This window comes from Suricata suricatta, chromosome 8, assembly GCF_006229205.1.
Source record: "Suricata suricatta isolate VVHF042 chromosome 8, meerkat_22Aug2017_6uvM2_HiC, whole genome shotgun sequence".
NCBI classification, from domain to species: domain Eukaryota; kingdom Metazoa; phylum Chordata; class Mammalia; order Carnivora; family Herpestidae; genus Suricata; species Suricata suricatta.
In genome coordinates this window covers 95,523,815-95,550,488 of record NC_043707.1, presented here as the reverse complement: position 1 = coordinate 95,550,488, position 26,674 = coordinate 95,523,815, and the positions used below count along the sequence as shown (strand labels likewise).

The window sequence follows — 26,674 nt, the reverse complement described above, 5'->3', positions numbered from 1 at the left end:
CCACATCTCCCACCCCCCAAAGCTGCCATCTCTACTGCAGCCATGCTGAACTAAACAACAGCTCCCCAGAACCTGCCACATTTTGCCACGCTTTCTCTGACTTTGCACGTGGGTCCTGCCTGCGTGAGTCACATGCCCTCACTTCCCTTGTTCATCTGGCAGAGTTCTTTCCTTAAAAGTGACACTGTTGGTGGCAATGTAAACTGGTGCAGCCGCTCTGGAAAACAGTGTGGAGACTCCTCAAAAAACTATCGATAGAACTCCCCTATGACCCAGCAATAGCACTGCTAGGGATTTACCCAGGGGATACAGAAGTGCTGATGCACAGGGGCACATGTACCCCAATGTTCATAGCAGCGCTTTCTACGATAGCCAAATCATGGAAAGAGCCTAAATGTCCATCAGCTGATGAATGGATCAAGAAGATGTGTATGTACTATATGGCAATGAGGAAGAATGAAATCTGGCCATTTGTAGGAAAGTGGATGGACCTTGAGGGTGTCATGCTAAGCGAAATAAGTCAGGCAGAGAAGGACAGATACCATATGTTTGCATTCATAGGTCTAACAGGAGAGACCTGGCAGGGAGAGGAAGGGGGAAAGAGAGTGGGGGAGAGTGAGGGACACAGATCATGGGAGACTAATGAATACTGAAAACGAACCATGGACTGAAGGGGGAGGAGGAGGGAGGGAGGAGGAGATGGTCATGGAGGGGGGCACTTGTGGGGAGAAGCACTGGGTGTTATATGGAAACCAATTTGGCAATAAACTATTAAAAAAAATAAAAATGACAGTCCCTCTGTGAAGCCTGTGCCTCAGTTCCTCCCCTAGACGGACACGGCACCCCACTCTGTTTCCATCATCCTCTGCAGACACCCCGCCGTAGTATGCTGTCACTCACTGCGAGGGACTCGTCTGCTCCCATGTTTGTTGCAAGTACTGGTCTGCGAGCTCCTTAAAGAGCAAGACCCAGGGGCTCTCACTCCTGGATGCCAGTGCTGGCACAGGGCCCGCCAGAACCAGGGGGCCAAACGCGATTTACTGAACACATCAAGACGTCAGTCCAGCACTTACTGCTTCGCTTGGGTGTGACTGACTCTGTTGATTGGTTACATTTATACCTTGTTTAACCTTCTGCACTTGCCTGTGTCCACCATAGAGACACCGCAGCCGTTAGGGAATTTAGGAGAACCCAGTCACTCAGTTTTAGCCAAAGAGAAATTGGAAGAAGTCTTTGGGGGATTCTTGTTGTTGTTCTTAGATCTTGGTATAGCGTATTCAACTTTTATCTAAAAGTGGACTTGCCCTTTACGCAGCCTCATCCCTTGACACGATGAGCCGAGTATGGTCTTTGAAATCAGACAAAATGAGTTTGATCTCCGTTACTCTGTTTCCCACAACCAGCAGGACAGTATGGTTCTGAATACTGACCTGGGAGCAGACAGCCTGGGTTCCAGTGCTTTTCAAAGGTGTTTGTCATTGGGCAAATAATCTAATTATCTGGTTTCTTCATCTGTGAGGTCAGGATAGTAAGAGCACCTACCTTATAGGGTTCAATTGGTTAATGAATAGAAAGTACTTGGAATAAAGACTGACACCGACTTAGCACTGTATTAGTGTCAGCACTTTTTGTTGTTGTTGTTAATAGTACTGGTTGTGCAACCTTAGGCAATGTCACACACTTTCTGAGATTTGGTGTGCTCATCTGTAAAATGGGGGTTTGAGAAGGGTCGGGCTTGCAGGTTGTGGTGAGGATGGCAGTTCATGTATGTGGAGCAAGGGAGACAGCACCTGGCATGAGCCCTCAGCTGTGCCTGGAGGGAAGAAAGATAGTACTGAGATCTGGGAGCCAGTATGTCTACGAGTGATTGGGTGCACCGGTGCTCTTACCTTTGCTCCTGTCACCCTCCTCCCTTCCTATCACAACAGAGATGTCCCTCCTCCCGGGTGAGGCCAGCTGCTGCCCCTGAGTTCCAGGGCCCCCCTCCCCTCTCACCTTCTCAGACACCTTCTGCTATAATTAGGATCCTGTCCCTTTGTGTTTTTTTAAGTCTATTTATTTATTTATTTTGAAAGAGACAGAGACAGTGTGAGAGAGGCACGGGCAGAGAGAGAGGGAGAGAGAGAATTGAAAGCAGGCTTGGCAGTTGGCAGCGCAGCTCGAACTCATGAACCATGAGATCATGACCTGAGCCAAAACCAAGAGTTGCTTAACCAACTGAGCCACCCGGGTGCCCCTGATCCCTATCCATTTAGCATTTTCTTTCTATTGGCTTCTCCCCAGAAGCAGTTAAATGGGCTTTAGTCTCTTTCTTAGAACAAACTTGACTACACACACACACACACACACACACACACACACACACATACATACGTACACAATCCACTTAAGTCCCAGCTCTCCCTGTGCCACCCCGCCTCCCACAGTGTCTTTCCTTCTCTTTCCATCTTCCCCCAGCAAACTCCTTGCAGTGTTTGTTTGCACAACCTGTCTCTACTTCCTCAACCCCCACTCACTCCTCCCGTTGGCACAGCCTTTAACAAGCAGGGTGACAAGCTAGAGTCTAGAGGAAGCAAGGCCAAAGACACAAGGGACTTGTTTCTATCCTGAAAAGGGTACCTAGAGATTGGGTAGAGAGGGAAGAGGAGGTGACAGAAGCCCTGTCAACGGAAAATGGAATTGCCCTAGCCCCCACTGGCCCTCACCACCTCACGTGCAATCCAGGCTCAGGCGTGTTGGGGGAGCCCACAGCCCTCCAGCTCATGACACACAGGGCTCAGCTGCCTCCCACATTATGTGCCCTTTACCTGGCAGCCCCTGACTTCTAAACAAGCCTGGCCCACCCAGTGCTGCTTTCTCTGTCACCTTTCAGCTGACCGCCTTCCTTGCCTACGACTCAGTGAAGTCTAAGCAGTTCCAAGAAGAGAAGGAGGTTGAGAAAGCGAAATGTATAAATGAAGGCAAATTCCAATATTTTCCCTGTGTTTTTTCTTTCTCTCGTTTTGTAATCATCCATAATCATGAGAGGCCAGGGGCAGACGCCTCCGACCTTATTCTAATATGGCCCCACAGGGAAATCAGACAAGAATGTGTGGAATCATCCAGCTTGTGCTTGTGAAGCGGATGCGACAAGGCTCTTCACCGTGCCAGAGCTCAGTGGAATTTCTCATCAAAGCTAAGAGGTAAGGGCCCTTGCCAACCCTATTTACAGATAAGGAGACTGAGGTTCAAAGAGGATCGGGTGAGTGGCAGCAGCTATGGTTTGCAAGGCCTGGCCCGACTGAGCGCTTTGAGCTTACTACCTCATTTAGTCCTCAGAGACACAGCTGCATACACAGGTGTTATGATGCTGCTCACGGTTGAAAAGCATCGAATTTGGTAGAGAGAAGGCCGGCTCTGCTCCTTCTAAGACGGGCGAACTTGAGTGACCTTAAACTCTCTGGGCTCCTGTTTATTGTCTGTAGAATATCAGGGCTAGATTGAACGGGCTGGAAGGTGCATTCCACATTGAACTTTCGTTGGCCTCATAATTGCCAGGCATCTCCTCAGCAGGCCCAGCTTTTAGTCAGCTCACTATATTGGAGCAACAGAAAACAAGTTATTTCAGTTTTAGGAGTGGAAATCAAGTGGGTGAAGAAAGGATGGACTATAGCTGCTATTCTATTCCCTTTACCCCAGGCTGTTCTCCTGGGCCTTTTAGAGCCGTTTTGCAGGTAATGCTCAACTTTAAAGCCCTAGATTTGAAAATCAGATAGCAGACCCAGATCTGGCATGGGCAGCAGCATTACAGGCTGCGTGATCCTGAGAAGCTTGTTGACATTTCTGAGCCTCAATTCTCTCATCTGTAATAGTGGGTGCTCCCTGGATTGTTGAGAAGATAAAGCAGGGAAGAGTGCATGAAGTTGCATGACACATAGTAGGTGTTCAATAAATGACAGTCATTATTATTTGTTAAAAAATTTTTCTTTTTGCCTAATCCATTGTACAATAAAGTGACAAATGGAAGACCCTAGAAAACACTTACAGGGGTCAGATTTGGGATTTGCAGGTATTGCAAAGTATTTTCCTTATCTCACTGCACTCTGGGGCTCCTGTTAAAATGCGCCGCTCTGTCCGGTTTTCTGGTGTCCTGAACAATTGCACAAACAAGTTTGGTGAAGGTGGGCGGAATCAGGGTGTGTTTTCAGCAACAAGTGAGGCGAGGTGCTGAGCGGGTGGTTTTGAGCAGGAGGCCCGGGGAGTGACAGCGGAGGGGGAGCAGTGCTGAAACGATAATATTAGAGTACACAGAATAATTCACAGCTGCCAGGTCACACAACTTGAGAAGTGCTTCAGAACAGTCAACCCTTCCATGTTGTTGCTAAGAGACAGGGAGGTGGGGGGGGTAATTATGCCTCCTAATGAGAGAGGGGGGAAAAAATGAACAGAGATGGACTTTAGATTTTGGAAATGATTTTACAGACTTTTAGTCACTGAATGCTGGTGACTTTGAAGATATTTCGCTTGTAAAAGAAGCATGTGTTGAACCCCTACTGTGTGCCATGTGTGGCTGCAGGCCCTACAAGGAACACAGGGGACAAAGTCCCAGATCTCATGGAACTTCTATTGAGGTCAGCCATCTTTTTTTTAATGTTTATTTATTTTTGAGAGAGAGAGTGAGAGAGAAAGAGAGACAGAGTGAGAGCCAGGGAGAAAGTCAGAGGGAGACACAAAATCCAAAGCAGGCTCAAAGCTCTGAGTGGTCAGCACAGAGCCCAATGCGGGGCTGGAACTCGCAAACTGCCAGATCATGACTTGAGCAGAAGTCAGACGCTTAACTGACTAAGCCACCCAGGTGCCCCGAGGTCAGCGGGCTCTACAGCTGAGGGGACGCCAGAGGTCCAGGGAGGGCAGTGATCCATCTGAGGCCCCAAGGCAACCCATCGGCAAAGCTGATCTTAGGATCCAGGCCTCCTAAATCCCACACCAGGATGTTTTCCAACCACCGTGTTTCACAAAAGAGATTCATCTGTAGCAGATTTTAATCTGAGCTGAGACTTGGTACTTCAGCGAGATAAATAAAGGTCCTCACCAGAGAAATTTATGGAAAGGAGTCCAAAAAAATGATTTCTCTAACTTCAAATGTCCCACTGAGAAACCTTATGTTTATTCAGAGTCCCTGTCCTGTAGTATTACACCTAGCTGAATGAGACTACAGAGAGTGACTGCAGGTGGCAGGAAAAAACAAGGGGAGGATTTGGGCATCTCCTCAGGGCTGGAAGTTAGCAAGACACAGAAGTCCAGAGTTCTGGGTCCAGAACCAGTCTCTGTCCCTTCTGACGCGGGCCTTTTACTTCTCTGGGCCTCAGTTTTTCCACCTGTAAAATGATCTCGAAATTCTGCTCTAGTTGCAAGTCTTATAGTAAATCACCCAACAGTGACATGTAGGCTTGAGAGATCCTAGAAATAACCTCAGAAAGAAGCCATGGTTTGAGGATGGAGCCTTGAGTGTTAAACACCCCTCGTCTGCCATAGTCCTGCAGGAGGGTACCAGCATGGGGTACATTCCCCTGTGCCTAATGGATGGCCATCAGTGTCCATTCCTCCCAAAATGTTTGTGCTTTGGGGGGCGGGGCAAGGATTGTGTCCCTCTCATCTCTGCCTCTCCCCCCAGTACCCAGCAACCACCTGGCAGTGGTAGGCATTTCATATATCTGTAGAAGGGCCTTTGACTGAGAAAAGGCAGGTTCAGAAAGGAATGTCACAGAAAGCTGCCAAAAGGGAGAAGCACTTCAAAAAGTTGCCATGATAGCGACTTAGACTTAGGGTATAGCCAGTTTGCGACAGGGCTCCGGTTAAAACCCAGGACTGCCTGACTCCTAAGCCTGTGTTGTTACTCCCTCACCACTCTTCTACCCATTTGCCCATTTATCCAAGATGGCGGCACCAGCATTTCCTGAGGTCAAGGCAAAGACTGTGCCTAAATAAGAGGGTCATGAAGCACACTTGTCTTAGCTAACCCTTCTTCAAAGTCTGGCTCAGCTGTCACCTTCTCTCTAATTTTCCCCAGTCATTTGGGTGCAATTAGTTGTTCTTGTTTCTGTGTTCCTACTGCTGTAACTTTTCTCCCCATGACACCCATCAGTCTCACTACAGTGTGACTACCTTTGGGGACCTTTCTTCTCCACCAGATCATGACAACTTTGATGGCAGGGACTGGCTCTTATTTATCCCTCTGCCCCCATGCTTATTACTGAGTGGTCAGTATATGTTTACAGAGTGAAGAAGTAAATAAATAACAAACGAATAAATGAGGAAACTATATTTCTTAGGGTCAATAAGGGAAATGGACACCAAAGAGCCTCTCGTGAACAACTTCTTAGAGCCATCATGGAGTTAAACATTACGGTGATGGAGGTTATTGGGGACTTGCTCAAGGTCACGTAGTTATAAAGCAACACATCTAGCACTCCTACCTTCTTTCTTCTTTTTTTCTTCCATTCAACACCTCATTAGGGCCTCTGGCTCCAAGCCATGGCATTGCACACAGGTGGTTTTCAATAAAAATCCATCAGAAAGAAATGAATTAAAAAAATGTAATGTTTATTTATCATTTTGAGGGGGAGGAAGGGCAGAGCTAGAGGGAGACACAGAATCCAAAGCAGGGTTCTGACTTTGAGCTGTCAGCACAGGGCCCAATGCCGGGCTCAAAATTACCACGAGATCATGACCTGAGCCAAAGTCAGATGCTTAACTGACAAAGCCACCCAGGTGCCCCAAGGAAATGAATTGTAAAGTAGGTGAGAGTGTGGAAGTCTGACAGATGTGGGTCCATAGGCCACTGGACCACCAACTACTGGTGTGATCTGTGGCAACTTAACCTCTGTGAAGTTCAGTTTGTGCAAAGTAAAAGAGATGGCACCACCAACACCCCCCTTGCAGGTTACTTCTACGGGGATCATTTGAAGGCATTATGATTAACCCCAATGAGAGGTAGGATGGGAGTTTCTGACACACCAAGTCTCTCATTGTCCTTCTTGATTTGCTTTCAGAGCAGTGGGTTCTTTTCCTTCCTTTTCTCTTTCGAGATGCCATTTTTGACCTAGCTGACACACCGTATGTGCTCTCATTCTCCACCTTGCCCGCGGCCTGTGCTTTCAGGCCCACCACACAGACAAGCCCATTCACCGCACCAGGCAGTCTGTGCGGCTTGTATTCTTGCTCTTCGCGCTGCAGCCCAAGGGAAGGCTGGTCCTTACCGCTTTCCAGGGCAAGATTTCTGCCTACCAGCACCACAGACCTTTCCCGGGGCTGGCAAGAATCTCAGCCAACAGAGCCTCCACAGGGAAACGGCTTCCGGTGTGCGCTCGCTGTGAGTCACAGACAACGCGGATCCGCTGGAGAGAGAGCTGGCAGATGCTGTCAGCAGATGCCCCTCAGAAGCTGGTTGTTTGGCGGCCTGGAGGAAAGCCAGGAGGGATGGGGCCCTAGAGGCAGCACCTCTGTTCTCTGAAGAGGAAGCTGTTGTGCTGTGGGCTCCGCCACGTGTACGGTGGCTGAGTCCAGACCTGAATGCCCCTCTCATTACTCACCGGAAGTGAGTTTGAACACTTCACACAGGAAGATGACTCGCTCTTCCAACAAGATGCGGAAAGCCTTTCTGAGGAAATGATTTGAAGTGTTTAAATATTCTATTTCTTAGTCTGCTTTTCCTCTATTGAATCCCTCAGTTTGAATGGGCACTTTTATGTGCAAATCGATTCCCTTGTGGCATCCTTCGAACACCTTGGAGGGAATTTCAATTTGTACGTATGCCAGTTATGAAACTTCATCTGCCACTCCAGCTCCCTTTAATGCTTCTGAAGCATTGCTGTGGTGAGGGCAGGCTTGTCAGAGCAGTGGGAGATACCACAGTGAGCATGTTGCTTTTACAGTTGGAAATGAATACATGTCGTAAAAAAATATATAACAGCATACAGTTGCCATGTGTCAGGCTTGAGCACAAGGCATTGTGGGTCCCTAACATACCGCCTGAGTGGTAGGACAAAAGTGGAGGAGGTGGGATGGGGGACTGACCCCTCTTGGCCCCTTCCAAGTCAGCTTAGGAGCAAGGCAGTTTCAAAGACCCAATGTAGCAACTGAGAGGCTGGGTAAGTTTGCTCCTCATTCTCAAAGGTAGACGAGAGTCTGGGTTAGTTTGCTTCTCTGTCTCAAGGGTAGATGTGCCTACAGTGGGAACTCCTGTTTGCATTCTCCAGAACCAAGCTGGGATTTGTCATCTTTGGGGAAGATCTGTCCCACAGGCAGGAATAGACTCCAGAACCAGCCACCAGGGGAAGGAGCAGAGAAGAGTCAGGGCATGATTCCAGGCCATCAATCAATGGGCTGGGACAAACAGGAGGCTGTAGACTCAGGGAAGGGACTCTAAGAGGCTAGGCTTATGTGACTGGGAAACACAGCATGGTGTCATGGGGAGTGCCTGACTTTGGACTTGGAGAGCTATAGATTTGAATCCCAGCTTTGGTACCTACTAGTGTATGTTCTCGGGTAGGTCATTTCATTTCTTGGGGACATCTCCAAAATAATTCCTAGAGAAGAGGCATAATGACCAAGATCATAGTCAGACAGACTTGAGTTCAAGGCCCTGGCCTATAACCATAAGTAACTTAACTTCTGTACTTAAACCATCCCTAGTCCTCAGTTTCCCCATCTGTAGGTAAGATGTGAGAGTACTTAACCTCATAGATCTGCAAAGATTCATTGAAATAATGCAGGTGAAAAAAAAACTTAGTATTAGTCTCAAACACAGACAGCCCCCCATAAATGTCAGCTATTATGGGATGTCAGGTCCTGGTCTGGCTGACCATGAAGGTCTAGGAAACAGGACTATGTGGCATGTGTTTGGGCAATGATGGCAGTTTAGGGGGTACTCTATGCTTTCCCATAGTTTTCTAATAAGCTGGATCTTGGTGTCCTGCACAAGACTGGGAGCTGCTAGGTCCCAGCTAAGTTAGCAGATTCCTTGTCTGGAAACATCTTCTAAGCCCTGCCGGATGGGCTGGCGAGTTGAGTGAGGTGACTTAGAGGTAAACTTTGCTAGACAGGCTTGTTTCAAAGACTGAGATCTGTGAACTAGGGAAGGCAGGGCTGAGGCTCCCAGCTTTGGAGTGTTTCCCCAAACAACTTCTTTAGTTTGATCCCTACAGCATGCATCCTGCATGAGGAATCAGAGGTCCTGAGAGGTTCCTCGCATGGGTGTCAGTGCTGGTGTAGGGCTCTGGATATGAAATAAAGTCATGCTTTATCTATGCGGCCACAATGCTGTGCTGTCTTCCCGAGCCCAGTAATCAGAGGCTTCTGCTCTATAGGCTCAGTACTGGGGTGAGGAGGGGGGAGGCACAGCACCTGGCCCTGTTTCTGCCCTTACATGGGTGGTAATAATGATTCTGGAGATGTAATAATAGCTACTATTTATTGAGTACTCACTGAGGGTAAGAAGTGCTTTACATAGGCAATCTTATTTTTCCCAAAGAGAAACCTTTGAATAGGATTTCTTGAGTCTATTTTACAGATGAGGAAAGGAAGGTTTAGTAAGGTGTCCAAGGACACACACAGCCAGAGGAAAAGCTGGCATTTAAGCCCCTTTAGTTATGCCTTTTCATTCCTGATGCCAATGCACTTCTGTTCCTTCTTTGCTTTATTCTGCAGTTAGCTTAAGCCTAATTACATGCAGAGAAAACCCTGTAAATTCTTTGCAATAGGATACTGATATGAATTTCTGATCCCTCTCTCGCTAAAGCACTGATGAACCTCTTAGTGGTCTGGTGTGACTCATGAAATTGTTCCTGTTCTAGTTTGATTTGAATTTCTACCTTGATAGTTACATAAAGACTCTGATGACTGGCATGGACCATGGTAAAAAAAAAAAAAACAGTGCCTCCTTTCTAAATGCTACTGTAGCTAGGATTCATTCTCTTGCTCATCACACCCTCCCCTTTTTTGAATAGTTGTTTATGTTCTTTGCCAGCTTTTCTACTGAGTTATAAGAGCTCTTTATATTTTAAGAAAATGAGTCCTGTTTATTTGTAATATGTATTTGAAACATTCTCCCCCACTTTGTCAATTGTCAATTGGCTGCATATATATTATTTTAGGGAACCATGCAATAGTTTTGTATTACTTTTCAAAAAGCTTTCTCACATAAAGAGAAAAAGTCAATTTTTTATGCATCCAAATCTTATGAATAGTTTACTTTATTCTCTTCCACTAATTTGTCAGTCTAGTATTTCCCAATTATAAATTGTTATACTATTTACAGCTTTATAATGTATTTTAATATCTGGTAGTTCATGTCTACTTTCATTGCCCCTTTTCAAAAAGCTTTTCCCTGGCTTCTCTTGCATATATATTTTTTAAAAAGTTGTACAAATGATTCACCCTTGTTATAGAAAAATGAGAAGTACAGAAATATAAAAAGAAAAGAAAACATGAATAATAATGCCATCCAAAGGCTACTGATATTAATTTCTTGGGATACCTCATTCCAATCTCTTCCTATATGTGAACACACACACAGACACGCACACACACACACACACACACACACACGTCTTTTCTAACACAATTCAGGTTGTGCTATTCTAGCAGTATACCCACTGCTTAATTAATATGCCCATTGCCTAATATATTATGTTTTATTTAACCTTGGCTCATGTGGAGCCTGCAAATTATTTCTAATTTTTCACTCAAGTGATTTATGCTTATTTCTGTCTTGGTATGAATGAATCCTTTACACATTCCTCTGGCAAGTTGATCAACATCTGGTCTAAGACATTCACTAGAATTTTGGTGTTAAGTTTGGGATGTCCTTATCAGCTAATCAATATCTACTTAAAGACTCCTTTCCCCTTGAAAGTGCCATTCAGAATCACTGAGCACAAAGGAGACACTCATTGTGGAGGAAGTTGGCATTGTGGTTAAGAGCATGAGTTTTGGAATCAGACAGAACCATATGAACTTGGAGAAGTTGCCTAAATTCTAAGTCTGTTTCCTCATCTGTAGAATGTGGGCACTGATAGCTACTAGGAGCATGAGAGTGGGGATTAAATGTGAGTGTACAATAAAGTGCTTAGTGTTATGCCAGCACATAGTAAGACATTCAATGAATGATACCTCCTCCCACTATTTGCCCACAGCTACCCTCCCTTGTCCTTATGAATTTTGCTGTGCGACAGTCTGGGGATGGAGCTGCTGAAGACAGTTATATCTCCAGCAGCCTTGCTACGTGAAGTGTTGTCCAGAGCTAGGACCATTTATATTACCTGAGAATCTGCAGAATTTCAGGCCCTCCCAAGACTTGGTCAATCAGATCTGCACTTTTCAAGATTTCCAGGTTATTTGTAGGCACAGTAAATACCTTTGCAAAGGTATTGGTCTACTACTCAGGATGCTAGCAGTGGTTGTGCGGGAGGCATGGGGGCCTAGGGGCACATGACATCTCTGCTCTTGAATTCTCTGGTCTGGAATTTGCATTCTCTTGGTTTCAAACCCATCGCTCAGTAGCAGTGTGCTCTTCACAAAGCCCCAGTGACCTTTACCATCCTGGTGTGCTGGGAGAATCTCCAGCTTCAGATTTAGACAGATATGGGTTTCAACCCAGGCTTTGTTATCTGGAAGATGTAGTAGACAGGAGACATTGAAACAAATTATTTCAACTTTTGGAGCTCAGTTTCCTTGCCTGTGAAATGTGGACAACACACTTTTCCTGAGGTGTTACTGGAGATAACCAGGGATAAAGTATTTAAAAAGCCTTTCCCATCCCAGGAGATATGATAAGTATTTCAATTCTGAAGACCTCCAATGCTGAATGTGCATCTCAGCTCCTTGGCCTATTTGGCTGCTCCCTTCCGCTCCTATGACATAGGTTTCACCATCTGTAAAATGGGCATTTGGGTCAAATAACCTCTGAGGTCTCTCTCTGCCCTAAAACTCAGCAACTGTTAGGTGTATTTCAGTACACATATTTGAATCCTAATGATAGCTCATGGGAAAAGAAGAGTTGAGACTCCCACCATCCTACCACATTACCTAAACTGTCTTTCAATCGGAGACCTAAGGGGAAGGGTAGATTTTCTATGTATTAATGCATGTTTTCGATTGACACAAACAAGAAACTCAAGGCAAGTGTTGGCAGTTGCTAAGTAGCATGAGGGCATATTCCTAGATGATTTTAAGGTGGGTACTGAGCTCTCCCAAACTGGATTTTGAACCTCTGGCATGCTTGGGGCACATATCCGGTACTGGAAGTTCTCTGATTTGAATTGGAAAGCTGTCAACATCATCCAGACTGAAAATGCTTAACTGGGCAGAGAGATACAAAAACTGGCTTCCCACAATGGAGCCTTAATAAATGATAAACAATTAATATAAAGTAGTTGAAAGAATTCTAAGCAATCATTTCCCTCAGCTTTTTGGAAGAGAATATAGTATCAGGAATGTCAGAAATACACCCAAACTAACAGTCTGTACCCTTGAGAGAGAGAGGGAGAGAGAGAGAGAGAGAGAGAGAGAGAGAGAGAGAGAGAGAGAACTAAGCAGGCATGCTTTATCATCCATTTCTGCATTTATTCCTTTGCTCAGCCTGATTTAAACACTACTATAGACAGATACTGTGCTAGGTGTTGGGGGATGGAAGATCAGAATAGGATTCAACTGGGCAATTACAATGTGCTCAATGAGATGAGACCTATTCCCAAATAACTCTTAACACAAGATAAACACTATCATCAAAGTAGGAACAATGAAATGCTTTGAATCTGTACTGAACAGAAGGATTATTTCTGAGTCTTTCTAGCAGGTGTCGCATTGAACCTTTGCCTTGAATGATGGGATTTTATTCACTGATTCAACAAATATTTGCCAGGAACCAGTAAAGCACAATACCTCTTAGAAAATGCATTCAGCATTGGCCAGTTATGAAGGAGTGGTTTGCCAATTGTTATTTTCTACGATTTGCTCTTCTTTCTTTTATGGATCCAGTTTGGGGACAGTAAACTAGTAGGTCACTTGGGGACCATCAAAAGTGATCATTGCTAAAGGTTGGCTTCTCTAAACCAGACAGACCTGCGTTCACTGAACATATATTTACCTGGTAGATACTATTTGCCTGACACTATGCTGAGGAGCCAGAATACGGTGATGAGCGCAGGCTCCATGTGACGCCTGGTGCTTCTCCAACCTGGGTGGGCAGAGCCCTGAATCAGGATGTATGGCTTGACAAGCAGAGCACAGACTGATTTTTAGCTCCTGCCTTCCCCACTCGGCCAGATGGAGGGAGAGAAACTGTCAGACGATCTCACAGATACATATGCAAGGGTCACTCTGTCGAGTGCCACAAAGGAAAGAAGTCCCTTGTCTCTGAGGGACTTACCCGGGCAGCTGACCTCTCAGGGGGATAGGGGAAGGCCTTGCTCAGGTACAATGCTTGACCTTGGACACACTTCAAGTGTGAGTAGGAGTTAATAGGCAAAGTGGAAGGACTAGTGCTCCAAGTAGAGAGAGGAGTGCGCTCCCGTGCTACTTTCCGCAACAACTGTGGAGGGAGAAAGAGCTGAAAGGAAGACAGTGTGAGATGAATCTGGAAGCATAGGGAGGCAGGGAGGGGACCGATGGTACCAGAGACCCAGTCAAGAGCTTTGTCTTTAGTCTAAAAGTCATGAGAAGCCACTGAGAAGTTCAAGCAAGAAAAATGGATGGCCATACTTATATTTTGTTTTTTTTTTACTGTTTATTTATTTTTGAGAGAGACAGACACAGAGTGTGGGGGAGACACAGAATCAGAAGCAGGCCCCAGGCTCTGAGCTGTCAGCACAGAGCCTGACGCAGGGCTCAAACCCATGAATCATGAGATCATGACCCGAGGTGAAGTCGGCTGCTTAACCAACTGAGCCACCCAGGCGCCCCCCATATTTATATTTTGAAAAAACTCTCCAATCTGCTAGCTCTCAGTATTAAACTAATTGAGTTTGGGGGCGCCTGGGTGATTCAGTTGGTTAAGTGTCCGAACTTTGGCTCAAGTCATGATTGCGCAGTTTGTGAATTGGAGCCCTGCATCAGGATCTGTGCTGACACCTCAGAGCCTGGAGCCTGCTTCACATTTTGTCTCTCTCTCTCTCTCTCAAATAAACATTTAAAAAATTAAAAAAAAAACCTAATTGAGTTTGTGTACCTTCTGGTTGCAACAATGGGAATAAACACAAGGCAGGACAGAATAGACGGAGGGACGCCAGTTAGGGTGCTAGTGTTGTAGTGCAGAAAAAGATGCTCTTTTGATCAAGGTGGTGGTGGTGATGGTGAGCACTGGAAAATCTGAGGGATAAATAGGAGTGAAATCAGTAGTATGGTGAGTAGAACATGGGAGAGGAAGGTGAGAAAAGGGTAAAGATTCTGCCTAGGTTCCTCTCTGCCATGTGTAATTGAGTGAATGGAGTACTGTTCCCTGAAATGTATCAATAATTGGCCTTATCCCAGGGCTGCCATGTACAGTTGTGTGAATTGTGCACTGCACAGGGCATCTGGCTGTGAGGGGAAGGCAGAAGCTAAAAATCAGCCTGTGCTCTGCTTGTCAAGCCACACACCCTGATTCAGGGCTCTGCCCATCCAAATTGGAGAAGCACCTTCTTATAATTTGCAAAAAGGAACCATCCAGTTGGCTAGATAAAAAAAAATTTAGGTTCTTTAATGCAGCACCACAGGAATCCAGGCAAGCTGGGATGGGGTGCTACAAGTTGGGGCGGACTGGAGGTGCTAAGGCCAGGAGCAGAGGACCCGGATGGTGGAGGCAGGGGCTGGAAAGGATGATGAAAAAATGGGAGAGTGCAAGGAACACCAAGTTCAGTTTATTTATCCTGCAGTGGCTGTCTCTGGCCTTTCCTGGACTCCTGACCCACAGGGAGGGATCATGCCTGTGGCTCACCCTTCCTGTTATTTTTATGCTTTTGTTGGATGCCTTTGTTGGGAGTAGATATGGAAACCTAGATTGTCAGGGAGCAGAAACAGCTGAAGAACCACCCAGTTCTACTTTCTTGTTCCAGAGGTAAGAACACAGAGGCCCGGAGGAAGGCTTTTTCCCATGTCCCCAGGCTGGGACTAGATCCTCGGGTTCCTGACTTCCCACATCTTGCTGGTCTTCCCTCTAATAAGAAATAGACTGAGCTTTTGCAGGCAGCAAAGGATACCTGAAAAAGCATAGGTATTGAGTCAGGTTAACCTGGATTTGGATCCCCACTTGCCATTTCTTTGCTGTGTGATCTTGGGAAAGTTAGTTAATCTCTCTGAACTTTGTTTCCTACCTGGAAGATGGAGATGAAAACACTCTCCTTAAGGGGGAGCTGTGAGAATTAATGTGAAGACTCTAGGGTAGTGCCTTCACAAGCCATGATTCAGATTCCATTCTCCGCTTCCGTTTCTTCACCTACTGTTTCTTTGTCCCCGAGAGTTTGGCAGGGACCTACAGAAAAGATATTTCTTTAGTAGGTCTTTGTGCAGCACTACATAAATTCCGCATAGCCAATAAACACACTATTGAGAAATGACTCTGTTTCCCCCTAACCTAAGCCCATCTGAGCCCTAAGATGCGAATGACAATTGAACCCTGGCCCCTAAGGCAGCCTTCTCCTTTCCCCCCATGATGACTCTGCATGGATTTCAGGAAGCGTCATGTGAAAATAACACCTTGAAACCAGAAGCAAAAGGAACTGGAAGGCTTTTGCAGGAAGCATAATATAAAGACAGTGGAGGATGGGAGCTCAAAGAAATAAGCAGTCACAGGGAGGCTTTGTTTTCTCTTTCGAAATGATTTTTGATGGCACACAGTTACTTTTATTTGTTCCCTGACTTTGAGAGGCTGACAAGTAGCAGTCTTATTTTGAATATCTATTGTTCAACCCCTGAAGTTTCATGCAGAATAGAAAGGATTGTTTTGAACGGTTTCTCATGGACAAGTGGAAGCTGTATTCTTGCTACAAGTGATTCATCCAGGAGAAAGGATACACAAAGAAGGCTGCCGGCTTGGGAAGCGGACGGGAGGGTGGGAGGGTGAGGTGTTCCAGAAGGGCTTTTCACTCCCATGCCGGCGCATGATAAAAGCTAGCTCTTGAAATAGCAGGGGGGCTGTGGAATGGAGGTGCCAGAAAGTTTTAAAACCTCACATCTCATAGTTAATATCAATGAAGGTATTTCTTAAATCTCAGACCAAGACTAGGTGCTTTCTCTTAGTCAGGGTGTGTTGCTCGGTTGATTCAATCGTGAGCCTTGTCCTATGAGTGTTATGTGAAAAAGCATTGGTTCCGAAAGCTGATGAAGTGAGCAGGGTGAGGCTAGAGGAGCACCCAGCCAGCAGACTTTCAGGAGGCGTGGTCAGCCCCCCAGGGCCCTGAGAGTGAGTGCCTCCTTCTGTTTTGTACCTAGGATACTTCTCTTGCCTCATCTAGTGCAGGCTCTGGCACGGAGTTAGAATCAGGCTCCATCACTTATCGGTGGTATCAGGCTTGGCTGTAACAGAAAAACCCCAAACAAGGGGTGGCTTTAACAGGTAAAAGCTTATTTCTCTATTACATAAAAATAAAGAGCAGTACGGGGGCACCTGGTTGGCTCAGTCAGCTGAGCGTCTGACTCTTGATTTTGGCTCAGGTCATGATCTCAAGGTCCTGGTATTGAGCCCCGCATGAATGGAGTCTGCTTAGGATTCTCTCCCTCTGCCCCTTTCCCCTGCTCGCATTCTCTCTTTCTCTCTTGCAAATAAAAAGAAAAGAGAGAGAGCAATACAGAGCAGGGCTAACGTAATGTCTCTGTTATGTAAAGTCACCAGAATGCAAAGCTACATTCCTCCTAGCACATTGTCCTGCCTTTCCTATGTTTTCATCCTCATAATCCAAAAGGGCAGGCCCGAAGGTTCAAGATGGAGATGTCCGTGTTCCAGGTGGCAGGGTGGGGGAAGGCACACGAATGATGTGGACACATTACTAATTTTAAAACTCAATAAAATTACAATTACAAAAATGTAGATGAGACTTTTAGAAACCCAAGTGATAACAAAAATATAATCTTTTATTTTTTTGGATTGTTAAATCACCTTTAATTGTTATTTCTATCAATGTCACTCCAAATTGCCAACATGAGCATCCAGTTTATTACAGTTTGGTCACAGTCTTGCTCCCTGCAAATTGGAGTGTTCCCAGGTAGACACCTTCTTATGCCTCTTCGTGAAATGTCCCTAAAGCCATAGCTTTGGGGAAGGGAGAATTACCCAGATTGTGAAGGTAGACCTCTGTGTATTTGCCTACCCAGCATCCATTACCTATTCTGGCAGTCACACCCTGGTTCTGCTTTGGGAGACTACTAGTTCCTATTCCTTATAGATTTGGTAGAAACTATTAACTGGGTGGGCTTCAGGTGGGAAGGGGTAGAAATGTAACTCAAGCCAGAACAACTGCTTCCCTCTTTCTCAGGAATTTGTCCCTTGAGTAGAGAGAAAAGGCACAGAGATATGATGAGGGGCCATTTTTTCCTTTTCTTTTCTTTTCTTAAATATGGTTTATTGTCAAGTTGGTTTCCACATAACACCCAGTGCTCATCCCCACAAGTGCCCTCCTCCATGCCCATCACCCCTTTTCCCCTCTTCCCTCCCCCGCAACAACCTTCCGTTTGTTCTCAGTATTTAAGAGTCTCTTATGGTTTGCTTCCCCCCTCTCCTTAACTATTTTCCCCCTTTCCCTTCCCCCATGGTCCTCTGTTAAGTTTCTCCTGATCCACCTGTGAGTGAAAACATATAGGGGCCATTTTTTCTAACAGAGGCATGGATTTCAGACAGATGCCTTGAGCTGTCTTGGATGCGGTCTCTTCTGAAGTCTGATTCTTTAGCTAGTACTTTAAATCTTGTTCATCATGCCCCATATCCTTCCAGTAAATCTTTTACTTCAGTTAATTAGATTCTGTTTTTGTTGCTTGCAACCCAAGAACCTTAAATGACACACGTCGTCATTTATTTGTTCTGCCTAAGATATGGGATCATATAGGCTGGTCTGCCTGTTGTCACTCCGGCTTTTTCTTCTCCAGAATCTCCTGTTGAGGTCACAAATGCCTCCAGCCACACACTTAGCCCTGCCCTGCTTCCAAGCCAACACTGAAATGGGATATGAAGTTAGGATGTAAATTTAAGCTGTCCCTCTTATATCTGGGTTTTAGCGATTAATAGGACTGTTAAGACTAAGACCAATAAGGTGGTAAGCAGGACACCAAAAGAGGAAGTCCCAGGGGCCAGGCTGAGGAATTACCTCGAAGCCGCCAATCCAAGGAAAGAAAAGGCCAACATGCTATGTAGATTTCACAAAACAAGGAATGTTGCCTGTCTTATTCCCCATTCTATCCCTCGTGCTAAAAGCTATGTCTGGCCAAGATAAGTACTCAGTAAATATGTGCTAAAGGAAAGGATGAAAAAGCAGTAGCACTGAGAAGGGTTGAGATTTGTGGTGGCAGAAACCAAGTGAAAGGGTGAGGTCATCTCACAGAGGTGGAAAGAGGTCAGCAAGCAAGGGAGTACATACGCAGAGTTGAGAGTATGGGGGTGTTGGATTCTAAAGGTGCTGACCAAGGCTGTCGATGTGATGCTTTCTGGTTTCCCACAGTATTTTCCTGTGTTCTTCTCTGTGGCAATTACATCTCTTAACCAGATTCAGCCCCAGAAGAACCTATTGCTACCACATTCAGCTTCTTCCCTCCTGCACCTGCAGCTCCCACATGGTTTGGGCCAGCCCATCAGAAGGACATCTGGCCTTGGTCCCTCCTCTTGAGTGCTCATGATTTCCCCTGTCCTAATCCCCAACGCAGGGTCTGAGGCTTTTGTGCCCTGCCTTGCTCTTCCAAGTCTTCCTGACTAAGATCCAAGACTCTCTCCATTGTTTTTGACAGGTCCTTAAGGTGACGCCACCGAGATCAGGCTTCCTAAATGACGACATGGGTAATAAAAATGGTAATGACAATATCTAGCATTTATTGGACACGTATAATGGTCAGCTCCTGGGCAAAGCTTTTTCACTTTTATAAAGTATTCCCCATAACCCCATGAACTGAGTGTCATTGTTAAGGCACAGACTGTTCTTTGCCTTCTCAGCCTTCAGGCTCCCAGACACAAGTGTTAAAGACTACACATCACACACTGCCTTGTGACTAGGAGTGGCCAATCAAGTCTACATGGAAGTTGCTGGCTGAGCTTCAGAGAAAGCTCTTTAAAGCAGGTAGGGTGACTTTTATAGCCCTGATCTTTTTTCTCCTTCCTCTAGGCTAGAGTGTCGTGATGGCACCTGGAGGCTACCTTGTAACCATGAAGTGACTTTAGGACGGAAGCCACACACAAACAATGGTGGAGCAGAAAGGTGAAAGGAGCCTATGCTCCTGATGACTGTGGAGCTGCCCCACCTCTTTAAGCTTCTTTTATAACAGAGGAAATAAATCTCGAACTTTCTATTTGGTTGTTCTATTGTATGTGACACAATCTACCCCTGATCATTTAACTGATTTCAATTGAAATGTTTACTATATATAGTGAGGCAGACATCTATAGTGCTCCCCAAATATCTCTATGCCCCTCCACATTTCTCAGTTTCCCTTGCAGTTAGGTTGGGACAGTGTCTAATTTTGAACAATGGGCTCAGAGCAGAAATAACATGTCACTTCTGCACTAATGTATTTTAGAGTGTGCCTTCTCCAGCTCTCTCTTCCATGCTATTGTATGGATGCCACACGATAAGAAGGAAGTATCACAGGATACAAAGAAATGGGATCTTTGAGCCACTGGATGTAGAAGAGCTTCCACGAATGTGTCTTTGGGTGAGACTGTGGGTGAGTGAGAAATTAACTTCTGTTTTGCTAAGTCACTGAGAGTTCAGAGTTTATATGTTACTGCAGTATAGGTTAACCTATCCTGACTAAATATGCCTTGTTTTATAAACCAAGAGATTGAGTCTTTCAGCAGTTAAGTAACTTGCCCCAATCAAAGGGGCTACTCAGTAACCAAGTCTATCTGACCACAATAGCCAAACTCTGTGGTCTCCAATTCCCTCCTTAGCATTGGCCACACTGGCATTCCTGATTCTGTTGGCTTCTTGTCATTTGCCTACATTCAGGTCATTCTTCTTTCCTTTAGCATTTCTCCCTCTGACCTGCATAGACTAGAATGCCACATGCCCAAATCTTAACCTATGATGCTCAGATTATAGAATTACATTTCATAGTGTAATTCTTCTTGGAATTTATTTTGAGTCTTGGCTGGTTGAGTTGGCCAATACTAAAAATGGCTGCTTAGCATCTGGGTCCTATTTGGTTTTTGGCTAAAACAAAACATTCACAATTGATTTTCATCACCGGCATTGTAGTATTTTCTGCTTTCTTTCCTGAACACAGTGAAGAAAAAGAAAGTGAGATGTGACCCTTATTCTGTATCTGAATTACTTAGCTTGGTGGGTTGGAACAACTTGCTCACAAGAAAAACTCATGTATTCAACAGATGCTATGCTCCAGATTCTGGGACAGCTGGGAGAATTTTACCACACAGCCCGTACTTTAAAGGAGCACCCAGTCTAAGGACCTGTATAAATAAATAAAATGCAAAATAGTGTGATAAACCCAGAGAGAATCAGCGTGTATCAGATGCAGTGGTGACACAAAGGAGAAGCTTGTCCTTTTTGATTGTTCCAATTCCCATAGGAAGGGGTTTTAGTGCCACAACTGGAAGAGTTTTTCAAAAAAGGCTGAATATGGAGTGTTGTGCTAAGCATTTTCCATAAATCAAATTTTGTCTCCCATTTACAACCATTGCATCTTTTTCAAGGATGAGTCAACTGTTGCTCAGAAGGAAAGAGAATTGGTCAAGGTCAAACATGCAGGATCTCAACCCAGTTCCGGCCAACTCCAGCACGTCGTGGTTTCCCCAGTGTACCAAGCTGGTCCCTCTGCAGGGGCAGGTGGGTTTATTCTGACAACACAAGCCTCCGTTGACTTATCCCGCGAGTTTTCTGAAACAAGCTTTCCGCAGTTGCTTCTCAGCGCGAGCTTCTTGGAAATTCAGTTCTCCTTCTCAAGGCCTCCCTACCTGCTGAGCCTCATTCTTCATTCTGAAATAGGAGCTGCCCTGTAAACAGTATCTCGCGCTGACTTCCAGGCCTCCGGCTGGTGGAGCAAGGGCATTTCCAGTGCATATGCTTCCCTACTCTGTAAAAAAAAATGTTTATACTTGGTCCTCTCTGAAGGCGGACGATGCCCATGCTTTGGTCCCAGGTCCTAGCCTGTTGGCTGGGCTTTTTCACATCCTTTACACCCCAGAAACGGAGAGCGCTGTGTCTGCCCTCTGGCTCCATCTACCGGCACTGCTCAAGACTCCGAAGGAGCCCCAATTAATTGGATGAATCTTACCACTTCATTAGCAGATTGGTTTTTTCTTCCCCCACAGACTAGAGGGTGACCAATTAGTAAAGAGAGTAGAGAGCAAATATATCTTACCTTAAAGAGGCAAGAGTCTCCTTTCTCTCGCCTTTCCTACCTCACCGGTTGTAACATTCCTTCATCTTCAATTCTTTCTTCCTTTTAAAAATATTTATTTTGTTCTTATACAGAGATCAGGGCATGGGGCACACAGCTGCACACCTGAGCAAACATGAGCTGACTGATTTGCTGGTGTAATGAAAAACATTAGTTTTGAGCTCATTACCGTGATTCCACAATAGGCACCAAATCCCACTTAAGACCCACTGAGGAAGTCTTCAAAGGGACACTGCCCCAGGTCTGTGCCTGGTGAGCCAGCCACCTCTCTGAGCATTTGCACGGGAATAAGCCACGTTTGGAGACCCCAGCCTGCCAGATCAAAACCAGGCCTGGCCTCCAGACCTTGAAACAAGTCACAACAGTGAACTGTACTCATCCATTTTCAAAATACTGCCTGTTCTCTACAAAATGGAGCAGAGCCTCTCAGATTGGCGCTGGCTGCTCTATTTGATATATTAAGGAGAATCTTGACTCTTTCCAGGTTTCTGCCAGTCTGTTTTAAATCCAAATGGCTTGGCGGAGAATGGTTTTTCGTTATTTTTTCATTTGAAATGGAATTCAAAACAGCAGGGGCATAAAGCCCTGCTATGGATGGAAGAGAAATTAAAAGGTCCCTGGAGTTCCCCATTCACCTTTCACATTAAAGGAAAAGGAATTCGCATTTCTGGTAAACCTACTGTCTGCTGAAGTACCGCTCAGGGAGGGAAGGTGATATTGCGGAACCCTTGAAATGTTAAAGATATCTAAAGATTTTGATTTCTTTCGAGGCAGAATGATCAAGTGCTCAACTTTAGAGCAAAACCCTGCTCCTGATTCTTACAGTCATGAGGATATTGCTGTTTTCTGGGACCACTCTGAGCCCAGCTCCCTGATCCCTGATCTGGGAGCAAGCCAGAGAGAGCTAGCTTGTGAGGTTGGAAGTAACACAGAGGCATTTACCAACAGTCTGGGCACACCTTTTTTTTTCTTTTTCTTTTTTCTTTTTGAAAAAACATGCAACTTTTTAAAAAAATGTTTATTTTTGAGAGAGAGACAGAGCATGATTGGGGGAGGGCAGAGAGAGACACACACACACACACACACACACACACACACAGAGAGAGAGAGAGAGAGAGAGAGAGAGAGAGAGAGAGAGAGACAGAATCTGAAACAGGCTCCAGGCTCCACGCTGACAGCACAGAGCCTGATGTGGGGTTCAAACCCAGGAACCGTCAAATTATGACCTGTACAAAGTCAGACACTTAACTGACTGAGCCACCCAGGTGCCCCTGGGCACATTTTAAGAGCTTCATAAACAGCTAAGGTCATGGTCAGTCTCTTACAGCCAGGAACTAGATCTTCTGCCTGAAGCATGAAATGTGTGACTTTCAGAAGAACCTGTGTTCTCTTTGCTCATGGTCATCTCACCTCTCTGGTTGGTTGAGACCTGAGGGTCAAGGTCCTGTATTTGGACATGCGGCATTAGAACTCACACCATCAGAACCCAACTGCCCCATCTTCTCTTCCCATCCCCTGCCCTGAGTCCCCTGGAGGGAACCTGAAGTTCTTACCACACTGGTCTTCCAGCTACTTCTAACACATGCTTTTGCCCAAGAGAGGAATGCTGTCCCCACCCACTCCCATATGCCTGACTAATTCCTTCAGGTCGCAGTCTAAAGGTCACTTCCTTGGGGAGGCCTTCCCTAATGACCAGACTGAGTCAAGCACCTCCATGCCCTTCCACTAAACGCTCCGGAAGTGCCTTCATGGGTATCTGTAGTAATGTTGCTTGCACATCTTTCAGCACTTTGCAAAGTGCAGGGGTTCATAAGCAATTGCGATGATCTTTTTAATGATCTGTCACACGTCTCTTTTCCCTATCTGACAGTAGGTAGGCAGGAACACGGTTCGTTTTGTCCATGAATAGTTGATGCTTGGCTGATGGGCCCTGAGTCCTGCTTACCTTAGTCCTGGACATCCATCCCCCTCTCTCTGGGACACTCTCCCCACATTTTTCTGTCAACCTCCCACTCATCTCTTTTAGGATACAATTCCAAGGCGGCTTCTCAGTGAAGGCATTGCTCAACACCCTTAGGTGGGGTGCTTGTTTCCAAGGTACATTGTTTTTACCTCTGTCACAGCAATTAATATATTGAACACCATTAGCTTTTGATAGTAGGATTGATGCCTTACATAGCTTCTCATTTCCAGTGCTTAGTGGGCGCCTGGCACTGAGGAGGCATTTGTTAAACCTTGGGTGAGTGTGAACACAGGAACATTACCTTCTGAGAGAGTGACGGTCATTCAATCCCGTGTTAGTATCTTAAAGAAGACAGATTTTGACCATTTACATCAAGAATTGGTCAGCATATTACCTCCTAGAAATGTCTTAAGCCACATAGCAGACTCATCAGCCTTTCTTGGTAATGCACATGTGCAACACTGGATACATCATCATTCACTTCTGATGCTTACAACCAGTTCTAGAAATTTTCAGAGGTCTTTCAGGTAAAGCTCTTTGATTTGTTGTGAGGAGTCTATTTTTTCTATTTTTTCATTTTACATTGGATTCTCCTCAGAATTCAGTAATGAAGACAGTCTATTTCATTTTTGTTCTTACTTTTTCTACTTCAACAATTGAGTTGTGGAAATACTGTTGTAGGTACTCATGCTGACATAGTTCAGTGAGTAGGAGAGTAGAGAAAAGCACAGACCTGAATAGATGGGTGGGCTTCCTGACATTTCATAGTCTTGCCTGGAATATCTTTGACTCTATTCTAATTGGCCTAGATGAGTTAATTTTTTGTTATATACATCACAACAGCAACTAATATTAATAGGTAACTATTTTTACAGAGTATTTTTACATATTTATTATTGAATGTAGTCCTACTGAACATTTTCCATCCAGAGAAATATGCTTTGATGATTTATACCTGGAGTCTGCAATTTGTTATAAGAGATTCAAGAATGAATATTGAATTTTGACCCAGCTTTCGAAGGGGACTAGCTGTCTCTCTACCCTGGCCTGTAAAATGTGTTGATAGTAATAAGAATAATCACAAAATAGATGAACCAGAGTCCATCTGGGCCCTGTTCGACCTCCAGCATCTACTCCTTTGCAGGTCCTGACATTGCTTTGATGATCTCTTCTTCCTTCTCTTTCTTCTCTGGCTATGTGGTTTGATGGGACTCCAAAACCCTAGTATTGACGGTTGACCTACACCTAAAGCCACTCAGTATGTCCCTTGGCATCCCTCAGCCATGCTGATTGCTTCAGGGAGGGATATGAGACCCAATCAGGCCAATGAAACACCATCCTGGGAGGAGACAAGTAACTGCTATCTCCATCTTACTTACTCCTATGGACAGAGAGTGGGGTCTGCCGGACACTGTCACATGGAGCCTGAACATGAAGCTAACCTGTCCCATGGCCAGCTGAGTGAAAGAGGGAAATGAAAGCCTGATGATACCATTTGAGCCCTGTATATAGCCTGGTCTAGAGCTACTTCTACTGATGGCTTTTCAACTATTTATTCCAATAAAATTGCTTTTTATTTAAACTGAATTTGTTGTTACTTGCAACCATAAAATTCTAACTGATACGTTTGTGATTCGCCAACACTGAGCTAAGCCCTTTTACATATATCAGCTTGTTTAATCCTTATAGCAACCCTGTGGGGGTGGATATTACCATCTCCATTTCATAGGTAATGAAATCGAGGCTTAGGGAAATTAACTCTCTTCCTATGCACAGCTGGAAATGTACAGGTGGGATTACGGTTCAGGTCTTAGGCACTGTACTGTTTCTTGGACACAGCCGGAGAATGGTAGCATGTTCCTTCTCAAGGTTCCACGTGCTGTCACGCACCATCCATTGCTCTCGCTCCCCTCCCCAGCACCCCCTTCCCCTCCCCAAACTTGAGTTCAAGTCTCCAGGGAGATAAACATAAGCCCCTCCAGCCAGCAGGTTCTGGGAGCCTGGGCTTAGTCATTCCCTTGCCCAGAACACGGGGCTGGCTGAGATGGACCTTGTGTAGGCTTTCTGGCTGCTTTGCTATGGAAGTCACAGCCCTTCCCTGGGTGCCAGAGATTGCTCCTTCCTTTTCTGGCCCAGAGCCATTCTCATCGGCTTCTTTGACAGCACCCAGGGCAACCCAGGCTGATAGGCACCCTGCCTAGATAAGGCATTTCACTGCCTGGGCATTTGTGTGCAGCTGGCTCTGTTTGAAATCCTGCCTTTCTCTGACTTCACTTCCTGAATGTGCTGACAGGCATCTGAGCCAAGCCAAACAGGTTCCCAGTATCATGCCTGTAGAGCATTCCCCTGTGAGTGCAGCTGGGGAAACAAAACTCTCCTCCAGCCCGTAGAGAGGACCTGCCTTATATGACCAAGAAGAAAGCCCTCCGAGACCTTGTTGAATCTCAGTGGGAAATGTTTGCATTTCAGCTAGGGTGGTGCGTGTGTGTGTGTGTGCGCACGTGCGTGTGCACCCTCGCTTGGGGCACGGGTTGGGGGGCTCCTGGCTATTTCTTCTTAAATTAACAAGTCTACAGTGAAAAATGACTAATTCTGGCTTGTCTGCTCCATACAGGGGCTTTTTATTAAATGATCCTCCTGACAACCTTCTGAGGTAGCCATGGGTGGCCTCATTTTCACAAAGGAAGGGATTGAGCCTTGACAATATTAAAGTACTTGCTCCCTGCTCCTCCAGGTACAACTGCAGAGCCCAGATTTAAACTCTAGACCCTTGACTCCAAAATTCATGGCCCCCTCTAACTTGTAATTCTTTGATTCTTCATGTAGTCTGTGGGATAGTGAGGAAGAGTGGAAAGGGGGAGGCTCTGGAGTCTTCCCAGCCCTGTGAAGTGTGGAATAAGAGTGTCTGTGGCACGAAGGTGGTGAGGATTGACTGAGACATAAATTCATGTGGCATTACTACTCAGGAGTAAGGACATACATGTACAGTGCAAGGTCTTTAGGGCCAGAAAGACCTGGACTCAGCCTGCTTTCACCAGTCACTTATTCCATGAACATGAACTCATCTATAAAATCCAGCCCTATCATTTACCTTGTGAGACCCAGCACAGTATCTGCTACATAGTAGCAATGTGGTAAATG

General features: G+C 45.4%; 1 long non-coding RNA gene across 1 annotated transcript in view; it reads left to right on the top strand.

Annotated features, from left to right (window-relative positions):
* Positions 1–25,115, top strand: part of LOC115299829 — a 35,106-nt gene extending 9,991 nt beyond the window's left edge. Inside the window, exons 2-6 of the long non-coding RNA XR_003912357.1 lie at positions 3,073–3,182; positions 19,148–19,271; positions 19,729–19,875; positions 20,864–20,996; positions 24,925–25,115. This is a non-coding gene — a long non-coding RNA (uncharacterized LOC115299829). The remainder of the gene's footprint in view (positions 1–3,072; positions 3,183–19,147; positions 19,272–19,728; positions 19,876–20,863; positions 20,997–24,924) is intronic.
* Positions 25,116–26,674: the final 1,559 nt, after the last annotated feature.